The following is a 13,037-nucleotide window of genomic DNA, read 5'->3' on the forward strand; positions in this document are numbered from 1 at the left end:
AATGGCATCATTGGTGTCATCACTTTCGTGGGCTATGGGAAATCTAATGGCCAGAAATCAATCTGATGCACACCTGGGCGATCAGGCGTGACGATGACTAGACAAAGCGGTGCACCAGGGTGCCCAGCAGAGCACCGTTGTAATTTGGCACAGATAAAGTGAGTGCAACAAGGTGCAAGGTGTAAAACTGCACACAACAGGCACAGACAAAATGGTACAAACAATATTTTTCATGAATTATGGTTGCGCTGTTTAATACCAACTAGCCAAAGCTGCCACATTTCAAACTTTAGATCATGAGTAAAATTCAAATAACTCAATTTCCAGTTCTAGGTAACTCAAACATTCATTTAAACATGATTCACTGAAAAAATTATGAGTTTCCAATGAGTAAGCTGGGACAGCCTGAAAAATGTTGTAGCAGTGCTGATAAGCTTTAAGTTATTTCTTAGTTTCTCTTGGTTTTAAGAGACTGGAAAGAGAATGGCTGTTTCCTAATTTTTCTGTACAGCATACGAGAAAAAGTAGAGCGTAGCGTGCTCATGATGGTGGTCGGCATGGTGTCCTTAGGAGGCAGCTTGGCAGTGGTACTCATGTACATCACCTTCGTGTCTCTCAGTAAGTGCAACATCTAAATAGCAGCTGTAACGCGCAGATGTTTTTTTTTTCGTGTGGTTGTGTGCCTTGTACATCTAAATGACCCTAAGTAAGCACCACATAGCCCAGCAACATGTCATTCAGCAGCTATTCACTGCATCTTATATGAAGCAATAAAGCTGCTTGACTACGAATGATTACGTGTGAAGATCAACGAAGAACACGTAGGGAACCTGCACTTTCGCACATAAAACTCTCCTGTTCAGCAACGCTAGTGATGGCTCACAACAAATGACTGAGTAGCTATTACTGATATATATATATATATATATATATATATATATATATATATATATATATAATGAGATATAGCAGACAGTAATGCCAAGGAATGTACAGGGGAAGTTATTAGAACCAATGGAATGTAATAAGAAGAAAGAAGAAAGAAAAGTGGATGAAAAAATTACCAGCTGTGAGCAGGAATCGAACCTACGACCCTCGAATAACGCGTTCGATGCTCTAACCACTGAGCTATCACAGCGGCCGTCCCTCCACCCACTTTTTGGGGTTTATATGTGAATTTAGAAGTAGGAGTGACAGTCAGCGCCATCTATAAGCCAAACAACGGGTGTGGAAACACTCTTATTCGCATGTTTGGCGTCACGTAGCACGTGAACTTATTATGAGCGGGCAGCTGATGAATTGTCCCTGTTATACAACCTAAACACACCAAGTCTGCCAGTACTAGACCCTCGTTCAATGAAATAAGGGAGAGAAGTGTATACCTAAGGGCTCGTATTTCCGTGTACATATATATACATATATATATATATATATATATATACATATATATATATATATATATATATATATTAAACGTTACAAGGTAAGCCCGTCAAATTTCTGAGATTGTTATACTACGGAGAGTTTGCACAAGAGTGAGTCTCTAAAAAGGGAGTTTTAAAGATGTCCATTATGAGTGCATCTTTAGGTTTTGACAGCTGACCTAAATTCCAGATAGGTATTCTGTTCTTAAGCTGTATTAGGTTGCACGACCAAAGTGGTCGAAAGTAAAGTGCGCAGCGTTCCTGCAAAAGACGATCTCTATTTAATGACGTGGCTGCTCAGCACCCACAGCCAATATAGCCTGACCGGTCATATAGTCTCTAATTCATAGGCGAATGCTTTAGCGCAATTAGTGAGGGCGATGTGAATACAAGGTTGTTTTCATGTGTTGAAAGGGTGTCGCTTGTTTGTTAGTAAAGTTAAGTGGTTTCTCATCACTTGATTGGTTACTCTTCACACACTGGCGACTACCAAAGTGACAGCTTTCATCGAAGCAACGAGAGCGTGTCGGCCAGATCTATGGTGTGGCCATGGCACAGTGAGTGCACACGAACCTCAGCTTTTTGAGCACTTGCATTCATCTTATGTCACAGCCTCACAATTTAAAAGAAGTTTCTAGTTCGCCTTTCTGAAATCTTTGCTACCTCTTGATTCGGGTGGTTCTCCACACAACACTCACTAACTCAACCAGAACACGTGAGTGACAGTCTTCTTGAATGTTCAGTGCCGAAACCCCTCCTCTACGCCCCCCTACACTTCCTTCTCCCCGCACCCGCTTTTTTCTCTCGACAGAATTCCTGCTTCGTCATCAACTCGACACCCTTGCTGCGTGGCACTCATGCCGAGACGGCTATCTGCGCTTCGCATTTATTAAGATACGTTAATACTGCAGCATTGCCAACGTCAGAGTTTCTTAAGATGCGAGTTAACGTCGATGGATCAAAGACGGTGCTCGGCTGCTGACCCGAAAATCATGGGATTGATCACGTATTGATGCATTTCGGTTGAGGCGGAACGGTAGAAGGTCGTGTGGTGTTCGATGTCAGCGCACGTTAAAGGGAAACTAAAGCCAACGATTAAGTCAACGTTAATTGTTGAAAATGGTGGTCCAGAAAACTTTTAGTGTTACTTTCGTTCCAAGGAAGGGCCTATTTTTAAATAAAATCACGTTTTAGTGCTCCGCATCGCGTTACCGCACTTCAAATTACCCGCCTCAAGAAGCGGATTCACCACACTACAGTGTACACTTCTAGTACACTCTAACCGCACCGCCTCATGTCACTGTTGCAGTGCACAACGTTGCCCAGTTTTACGGTGCTAGTAGCAGCAGACCAAGAGCAGCGGGAGCCACAGCAGCAACTACGGTCATTGATAAATATCCCGTCATTGACTTCGGCATTGCAGACGCTTTTCTTTCAACTCGGCCCCACTACATGACACTACCTGTCCATTGTAACCATGCGAAACTTGGATTTTTGAACCACTCGCGCCATTCCCCTTAGTAACGTACGGCGGTTCATTTTCCATGAATCGAACAGAAACGAACAAGCATCATTTTATTGCGCCTCTTGATGAACGAAATGTTCTTTATTTAATGCAGTTAGATAGATTACTAGTAATTAAGTGTAAGCGGTGCGTCTAATATCGTCGGAATCATTTTGAAGATATCCTACTGCGGCGCTTGTGGTCTCGTGCATTTACCTTAATTTCTCGGTAAGTAGGGCACTGTGGTTGATAATATTGCCGTTTTAGATGTTGCCATACATTGAACTTTCACTACTACGTAAATTGTTGTTTGACTTAAGTGTCCCTTGAAAGAACCGTAGTTAGTCGAAATTTCCAGAGACCTTCACTACGACGTCTCTTATAATCATATGATGAATTTGGGACGTGAAATCCCAGATAATGTTATTAGAATGATAAAGCCTTCACTGGTTGAGAACCTTAAAAAATGTGTAGATTCCAGAAACGCTTGGATACAAAGTGGATAGAAGCATGGACGGATGAGTGGTTCAGTTACAAAAGAAATTTTTAAAGCATTGGTGAAATAAATGCAGGTAACAAATCAGTAAAACATTTGTTCTAGGCGTAGATAAAGGAGAATACCGAAGTAAAGGCATTTGCGTTGAAGAAATACATGAAGTAGATAATAGGCAAAGCAGGACATAGCAACAGATTTAAAGAAGCCTGGTTAGCTCATGCTACGGTACTTGCCATGCATGCAACCCTTACGCATAGAGTCATACTAGCGTACGCATAATGCTTACTTTATTGTTATAAAAGCGTTTAGCCAGCACTGCAACTCGATTGTCCTTACATCACTACTAAAATCTTTTTCCGCAAAATCTTCGACCATCGGCCACTCTTTGCGATAGGTTACTTCGGATGCATAAGTAATTTTCGTTTTTAGCATCTATTGAAATTTTGCAAAAAAAGAGCGTCTAATGCTATTCTTCAAACGTGCGTGCGACGCACATATCCAGCATTCTATTGTGTGCCCGTGATATGCAAATATGGGCTACACCTGACTGAGCAAAACAATTTTAGGACGTATCGACAAGAATATCACGTTATACATTTAATCTCGTGCCTTTCAAGTTCGTCCAACAATCATAGATTCATTTGGTAAATTTAGTTTATACCCGGTTAAGCAGAAGACAACTACGGTACTCAGGCATAGGTAAGTAGTTAGATGATCGATAGATAGAAACACTCAAAGCACATTTGTTCGCAATTTGAGCGCTTCAAAGAAATACTGAGCCTTTAAAACTGCATTGTGAATAAAATGCCATGTCAGGACATCTAAAACTACGTGCCCAGCAAAAAATAGGCCGGTCTACCCGCGTTTGAAAATGCGGCTCTGTAGAAGATTTTCCATATGGTCCACAAAAATAGAATTTTTCCTGTCTGCATCAATGATCGGTATTTTAGATACAGTGAGCATTCCAATCACCTGCAAAAGTATTCGGTAGCATTTCTCAGACCATGACGCTGGTGCAATGCCCAGCCAGGTGACCCCATCGTCGCCAACCGCTACTTCAGTTCACCACTAGCCAACGCGCCAGCAATGGACAGCGCCGCCACACGGTTCATAGAATCCAGTTTCTCCGCCACTGTTGGGGAAAGCGCGTGTTCACGACACTTTGAAGTGGGATGAAAAAAAATCGGGGAGAAAATGTGCACGCGGAGGAGAGTGTCGTTACTTTCCTAGATCAAGCAAGGGGTTTTAACACGCTCTAATGAGCCTGATGCGTGCCCTCTCCACAGGGTGTTACCATAGTTTCATTCGGAAGATGCCGCCAAGCCGCCATTTTTTGCTCGAGTCCCGCGCCTCTCAGTGTAGCCACCATTGAGATGCGACTATGAGACGTTGGTGAGACACCGCAGCCAAAAATACGGATGTTGCGCCGCAGTGAACGCGGCAGATTCCTTCACCCCGAAGCGCGGACAGCGTGCATCAAAGGCACCATAACCACACTTGGTGGCGCCACTTCCTGTAATTAACCTGAAACACTATCAAAAGTGTATTTCTATTTGTTATCAAAGTTTTAAACTATAATGGCTCGTTAATTGTTAATTTATGCTTACGGCAAATAACGACTTTATAAATACTTTTATCTAAATGGTCAAGGCACCGTACATAATCAGCACCACAGGACGGTAAAAATTGCGTAGCTCCCACAAACCATCTCACGAACTTTGTTTTGAACTTGGGGCTCACTCGGACACAGACTCACCAAACGTTTCACAAAGCGCACTCACTCTGACTCGCATGAACAAACCTTTTCTTCAACCAGACTCGCTCAGCCTCAAACACAGTCATAATATCACTCACCCGGACTGATAACTTGATCTGTGTCCTAATGAGTTGGAGTGCGTCGACACGTGAGTGAGTTGGCCCACCTACGCTCAGCACACATATTTATAATCAGTTTCTTAACTTGGGGAATTCACAGGACGTTAACTTAGCATAAAGGTGTTTAGTTCATTCGGTTTTCTGGCAAATAAAAGGGCAGACGTTTTACCAATTAACGTGCTTCGTAGCTGCCACCACTTCAAGTGGCGACATCTATGGAAGAATGAAGACAACTAGGAAACACGTACTTTACGACCTCTGAGTTTTCGGGAGCGTAACTGACTAAGCTCACAACATAGATTATTTGAGTAAATCTCTCAAAAACATTGGCGAATCGGCACAAATACTTTCCTGTCGAAGATTATGGCTATGAATCTGAAGCAAATCTTGTATTCGAAGCTAGCCAGCTGCAAAGCGCGTAACAACCACTCGATAGATTCGAGGTGGAAGGCAATCGCCTTCAGAGGCACCGCCATGTTTTACAGGCGCGAACATGCGAAGTTCACGCCCGTTATTCCATTACACGCTAAGTATTTTGCGTGCAACGGTCAACCGCACAGAGTAAAAACCTCTATTGAACGAGCAGTAGCGTATTTACCGCCATGCTTTGAAATACCCTTCACTATACACCGGATAATCTGTAGGAACAAAAAGCCCCAATGCAAGAAAATAAAGTGAACGCTACTCACGAAATTCGATGCTTAGCAGGAAGCAGCCGGGACAGTAGAACAAAAAAAAACGGGAAAATTATGCACTCCAGAATGAAACTGCTGACGTGTCAAAATCTTCTGTCTCAGTAATAACTGAGATCAAGCGAGATGTCGCGCCCTGCTTTGGGCTGTCACTATAAAGACCTTACGGCTTAGAGTGAGATCTCATCCACCGTTCTCGCTGGTTCAGCTTCGTCTCGTCGGAGAGCGGCTGCGGCGCGTGTTGTCCAGGTACCGGCCGTAGGAAAAATACCCGGCTGCTCGCCCAGAGCACCCAAGTGTGCATGTCCCATCTCCAGTGACGCTTACGGGCGTTCACGATCGGCTCACAGTGCACCTTTTGTAGGCAAGGAGCGCAGCAGATGTGCTCCGCTCATGTTGCGCGCTCGTTCCCACGCGTCAGTGCGTCAGCGTCGTAGACGTGGTAGCACAAGGGTATTTTGCTTGTATTTTATCAGCGGCGATATCTGAGAAAACAACGGCGGCTTTTTTTTTTTTGTCGAGCATATAACATACGTATGCGAAACGAACGCATGAATAAGCACACGCACGCAGATTGATTTCATCCCGGGAACGAGGCAAGAACAAAGGAAGAGTAACCAGACTTAAAGAAATGTGGGAAAATTGCATAACTGGGCACACAGTATGCGCAACTCTATCCCTGGCCTTGCCGAAAAAATAAATGTAATTTTTAACGTATACCCTATAGAGAAATTTTATTTATAAAATAACTTCTGTGATTTTATAGGTCAAAACCATGATATTATTGAGCAGCACCCCACAGTGGGGTACTTCAATATTAGTTACGACCATCTGTGGTTTTTCAACGAGCATATACATCTAAGTACGCGGGTGTTCTTCACATTTCGTGCCAATTAAAACGCGGCCATTGTTTACGGGACTCAAACCCCCCCTCTAAAGCTTAGCGACGTGACATTATGGATGTTATAAGTTACCACGGAGGGTCAAAATATTTGTAGGGGTGTATAATGTGTCATCACGAAAAAAAAATGATGGCATCTCGTTACTGCGTGTTAAAGTTCATGGCATCTTGCTACAGCGTGCCGTCAACGCCAGTTTACAAAACGTCGCCTCTTTTCAAAGGAACTTTTCTTTGAAAGAATCGCATGGTTCGTGCCCCTTCGTCTAGGTGCTTGTCTTGTTCTATATCTAAACAATTGTTCCTTTCTCCTCCCGACGTTTATTTGCATTTGTTGCATGGATTGCCTGCGAACGTTCAGAGGGTTCATCCAATCCTTTTTTATATATATTTGTTCTTTTTGTCCTTATAGTAACAGATCTGCATTTTGCTGCACACATCACCAATTTGAAGAATATTTTTTTCATGAACAACATATTTGTCGAGAAGTTATCTACACTCTTCCGTATTGAGATTTTCCTGAACCTGTTTCGTGTACTCATCCTGGTGGTAATATTGATAATTGTTAGAGATTACCGTCCCGAAAGCACTATGTGATTATGAGAGAAGCCGTAGTTGAGGTCTCGGGAAATTTCAACTACCTGTGGTGTTTTAACATGCAGCTCAACCTAAGCACACGGGCCTCAAGCACTTTCGCCTCCGTCGAAAATGCAGCCATCAAGGCTAGAATTTGACCCCGCGACCAGCGTGTCAGCAGCCGAGTGCGACAGTCACTAGACGACCATAACGGGCATGATCCTTCAGGTTGTTCAGTCTTCAAAGCACGCGTGTCAGAAGATGGATGGAGCTGGTTCTCAAGGTGGTATCGCTACCCATTTTACGACTATAACGTTTTTCATACCAATGATGTCACAAGATGTCGGCCATTGAGGTTCGCGGACTAGCTTTGCGCCAGACTCCAACAGTAACGACTGCTATAACGAGTCTGCTTCATGCCACTTGTTCGTTCGTTTGTTTGTTTTTAAATGCGAAGCATTTTTTAGCTAACTTCGGCGACTTTGAGCGTATCTATCTATCTATCTATCTATCTATCTATCTATCTATCTATCTATCTATCTATCTATCTATCTATCTATCTATCTATCTATCTATCTATCTATCTATCTATCTATCTATCTATCTATCTATCTATCTATCTATCTATCTATCTATCTATCTATCTATCTATCTATCTATCTATCTATCTAGCCGCTTACGCTAGTGGGCTCTCGTGGTCACCGTTTTGATGTGACATGTACCAAAATTAGCATAGGAGGGTAAGATCGCTTGTTGAAAAAGACGCGCCGGTCAAGACATAATTAATGTCACAACCCCGTCGCGTACGTCGTCAAACACTTCCCGCCAGACGGTGGCACATACCAAGGCACATACCGCGGGTATGCGGGTATGTGCCATAACTAATTGACACTTAGTATATACCAAGGAACGACGAGAACACACATGGGCGATTTTAACGCGCGAGCGTCAAGGAATACCCGACGAATGCGAAGAATAAATGAAAGGGTCCTAGCTGGAATAGAACCGAAGATTTCTGCGTGGCAACGAAGGATTTTACTACAGAGCTACGCCAGGGCTCGGAACTACTTTTCAAGTAGACGATAATTTTCGTGAAACGTGAATAGTGGTTGCAGTGCTGCTTGTCCAATTTTATAAACAGTACGTATGCACTCCTTTGATGCAGCCGTCACGTCGGGTTAACGTCAATTGTGATTAGTTGCCATGTGCCGAAGTTGATTTATATAGCAGTGTCCAGGGCCAGCATGCATCTGTGCGAGCATCAGTGCTTCATATCAGCTTCTGGTGTTTCTAATACGCATGTTCCAGGTGTCATCGTTTGACAAGTTTAAATAACTGCCTATATAAACATCTGCAACTCTTCAACTTATGTCTGTGCGTGAAACATTTGTGCATATATTTAGCCTCATTTCGAGACGTGTCACTCAATGAAAAAATTGCAACACAGTCACCTGCCCTCCGCATGCTTCGCATAACGTTGACTCCCAGATACGTGGGATCTGCCAACTTTTTTTTTGTTCATTATTTATTTTCTGTGTACAATTGGTTACATAGGGGCGTGAAGCAATACAAAAGCTGCTAGAAGCAGCTTGAGAACCTGATATATGTAGCCTGCAATCTCTTTCACCCAGCAGTGTTGGGCTAGCAGTCGAACGATCCTAAGTGAATTGGCTGTCTAGCCTTGCATCTTGTAGTGCAAATAAAAATTGCATGTCCAATATTATTATTATGACATGTGGTAGCAACAGGCAGATATGGCATAGATGACGCCATTGAGTATTTTGTGTATTGTGTGTCAACAATTACACAGCAGTTACAAACACAACAATTACAAAACTTGGATGACGCATAAGCTTCGCCTTCAAGGCTAGACAGCAATAGCGTAACCGGGCCCTGTGCGAATCACCTTCTCAATTACTCGCCTATCTTCTGTCTTAGTGTATGCCTCCACCATGTCGTGAGGGAACGAACGACTTTGTGTGCAACACTGGCCGTTTCAAATTATGGTAAAATGTATACTTTAAGTACATTTGCGTAGTACCCACTGCGCCATAATATTTCCTTTAGCGAATCAACAAAGGGGCTTTTACACGTGCGTACAGCCACACGCGAACATAATTTTGAGCGCTCTGTAGTGGCCGGGCCATTCTAACACCCACTTGTTGCGCATTTCACATTTTTAGATGTCTGCCGCGATACCACGCTTCTACCACTTAAAATTGCGTGAATTGAAGAAATTCCTTCTGCTACATGAACAAAAAAAGTGTAAACGCGAGTCTCTGTTTTCTTTTTGTTTTGACTGGACAAAATAGTAATGAGTACTTCTACTACATGGAATCGGTACTGTTATTTTTTTCGGGTCAAATTTGAACACTGGCGTGCCTCTGTGGTATGAAAACTGATTGCCCCACAGAGAGCCTGGGTGCGATTCTCACTCGTATTGAAGTTTTATGTTAGTTTTTATTGGCAGGATTCTTTTTTTTTGTCACAGGCACAATGATGATTTCTCGCTCAAAAACGCAGAAGCTAGCAGTGAGGCCAACATGTCAATTTTTTGAAACGAGCTCGTTAAAATTATCACGTTCAAAAATTATACAGCGCTTAAACATTACAATTATAATTAGAGGCAAAGAGACAGTCGTTGATCATACATTTTAATTTGAGAGCATGATCAAAGCACACACTGAAAGTTAGTTCTAACCTCCAACAAAAATAGCCCGCGGATTGATCAGACCATCGAAAGAAATTGAGACCATGTTTTTATAGTAAAACTTTTAAATCAGGCGTCCGGCTCAAATAAAAAGGTGGCAATAACCTTTGCGTCGCAAAGAGAAAAAGCCTAGTGCTAAACGTAGTCTATGACGTTCATTGTGAAAATGAAGGCATCGTAACGTACTTCCGTTATGTTTTGGTGGACAGGAAGCTTTTGTCTCACGCGGAAAGTGGCAGCTCGCAACCAGCATCCATAACGGCTTGTTCCCAGCAATTGCGCCTCATATATCATAGCTGAAATGATCATAATCAATTCGCCGTTTCCCCCAAACCCACCCCCCAATAACAAATGGCGTTACTCGAATGCTCAGTGCCAAATTTAAAGGAACCACCAAAAATAGAAAAGCAAGACGAAAGTCGCGTGATGAGCAACGTTGTTGATACTTGGAGTTGCATCACAGTAGCATTCGATATATTGCCTTCTATTTGATCCATATGTTGGTTTTTACGTTACAAAACTACCATATTATTGTGAGAGACGCTGTAGTGGAGGGCACCGGAAATTTTTATAATCTGGGGTTCTTTAACGAGCACCGGAATCTCAGCACACGGGCCTACAACCTTTCCGCCTCCATTGGAAATACAGCCGCCGCAGCCGGGATTTCGTCCCGCGACCTGCCGGTCAGCAAGTGAGTATCTTAGCCACGAGGCCACCACAGCGGGGCTATTGTCAACTGTCTCACTGCCTTAAAAGCAGTTTATATTTCTGATTTATTATTTTTTCCTTAGTAACCAACACAAACATAGGTAAGTGGTCATATTTTGCGAGTGACCAGGTTTTCTTACATTTTCTTCATATTGTTACGTTTAGGAATGCAATAATTCCGCTCTGACTTACCGGTAGACTAGAACGTGTCACGGACACTTTTCTCGCAAGCCCAGCGTTCTCTTCTCTGATCTCCCTGTTCTCCGCTATCTAGAGGCTCCAAGTCACATATGCAGTAACATTTCCCTCCACCCACACGAAGCCGAGCGGGTGAGTTGAAGAGTTTCTCTGGGAATAAAGCACATCAAACGTGCTAAATGGGAAAGTTCAGTTAATCGAGACTGTCGGCTTATTGAGTAAAGACCTGCTACGCAATAAGTTAAATTGCTCATACGGTCTAGAACAACATAAGGTCCCGCATACTGTGCGATCAGTTTCTCACACAACCTACGTTTTCTAGTTGGCGTCCACAGCAACGCGAAGTCTCCGCAATTATAGGTCACGTGTTGACGCTCACGGTCAAAACTTGTCTGAGCGATCTTGTGAAGCGAGAGTGCACAGGTACAGGTAAGCAAGGTGTCAGGCTTTTCTTGCACGGCAGATGATCACGGATATAGCGAAGTCATGGTGATCGATGATGATGCTTGATTGATATGTGGGGTTTAACGTACCAAAACAACCATATGATTATGAGAGACGCCGTAGTGGAGGGCTCCGGAAATTTCGACCACCCGGGGTTCTTTAACCTGCACCGAAATCTGAGCACAAGGGCCTACAAAATTTCCACCTCCATCGGAAATGCAGCCGCCGCAGCCGGAATTCGAGCCCCCGACCTGCGGGTCAGCAGCCGAGTACCTTACCCACTAGACCACCGCGGCGGGGCGAATCATGGTGGTCGAAAAACGGGAAGAAGTTATCCAGAGTATGACGAGGCGGCTGAGCATTTAGAAGAAAAAACGGACTGTCGCCGGTAGTTTTATGATGTGCGGTGTTAATTGCACAAGTTATGAAAAGTAGCACACCGTCCCAGTTCTTATGATCTGCTGTGACATACGTAGAGAGCACGTTTGTTAGAGTCATATTGGTTCGTTCCGTCCGGCCGTTTGTTGGGGGAAGAAATGGCGTAGAGTGACGAAAGGTTGAAGCACGTACACGAAGCATCTCTTCCACCACGTCTGCAGTGAATTGTCGCCCACCATCACTGATAACAATTATAAGAGCTCCATGTCGTAGAACCACAAAACGCAGCATGAACAAACACACGTCAGCTGCGGTTGCCGATGGTATAGCAGCTGTCTCGCAGTACCGTGTTAAACAATCAGTGCATACGACTCTTCAGTGATTGCGATTAGAAGACCGCAGAAATGGTCCTAGAAGGTCTATCTCAACTTGCTCAAGTGGAGTTCTACGGGTTGAAATAGTAAGTAGTCGCCCGAAAGCAGCACTGGTAGGACGCTTGCACCGTTGACACTTGTTGCAACTACAGACGTACTGTGCCGTCGTCTGGTGCATTTTTGGCCAGTAAAATTTTTCTTGAAGCCGACAAAGAGTTTTCGCTGTGCCTAGATAACCGGACGTTGGATCATCATGCATAGCCTGCAAGACGAAAACGCGAAGACTCTTTGGAACCACGAATAGATATCCTGAGCTGGTCGTAGCATAGTTCTTTTTGTATACTAGTCCATCGCGGATGCAGAAGCGAGTCACCGATGATCTTGACTCGGTAGGAAGGAGCTGCTGTATGGTGAAGTCCCTTTGCTACTCAGTCTTGAAGGCACTAGGTATCAGGACGTGGCAGGTTCAATGGTGCAATGTAGGTGTGCAAGTTGTCACCTTCATAGTCTGTCGATGGTAGCGGTAGTCGTGAAATACAATCTGCATCAGCGTGACGACAACCACTTTTGTAGAAAACCATAAATCGTATTCCTGCAGAGGGAGTGCCCAACGCGCTAGTCGATGAGATGGGTAGCACAGATTGACCAACCAGGAGAGCGAATGATGATCTGTCACGATGGTAAAGGGGCGTACGTACAAGTAGGACTGGAAGCACTGCAGTGCGAAGACTACTGCGAGGCATTTTTGCTCGGTGACGGT

At 43.8% G+C, this 13,037-nt stretch overlaps 1 protein-coding gene across 1 annotated transcript in view; it reads right to left on the reverse strand.

Annotated features, from left to right (window-relative positions):
- Positions 1–6,307, reverse strand: part of LOC142777223 (uncharacterized) — a 36,653-nt gene extending 30,346 nt beyond the window's left edge. The window contains exon 1 of the mRNA XM_075881551.1: positions 5,989–6,307. The gene's annotated coding sequence lies outside the window, so the exon portion shown is untranslated. The remainder of the gene's footprint in view (positions 1–5,988) is intronic.
- Positions 6,308–13,037: the final 6,730 nt, after the last annotated feature.

The sequence above is a fragment of the Rhipicephalus microplus genome, chromosome X (genome assembly GCF_043290135.1).
Source record: "Rhipicephalus microplus isolate Deutch F79 chromosome X, USDA_Rmic, whole genome shotgun sequence".
Taxonomy (NCBI): domain Eukaryota; kingdom Metazoa; phylum Arthropoda; class Arachnida; order Ixodida; family Ixodidae; genus Rhipicephalus; species Rhipicephalus microplus.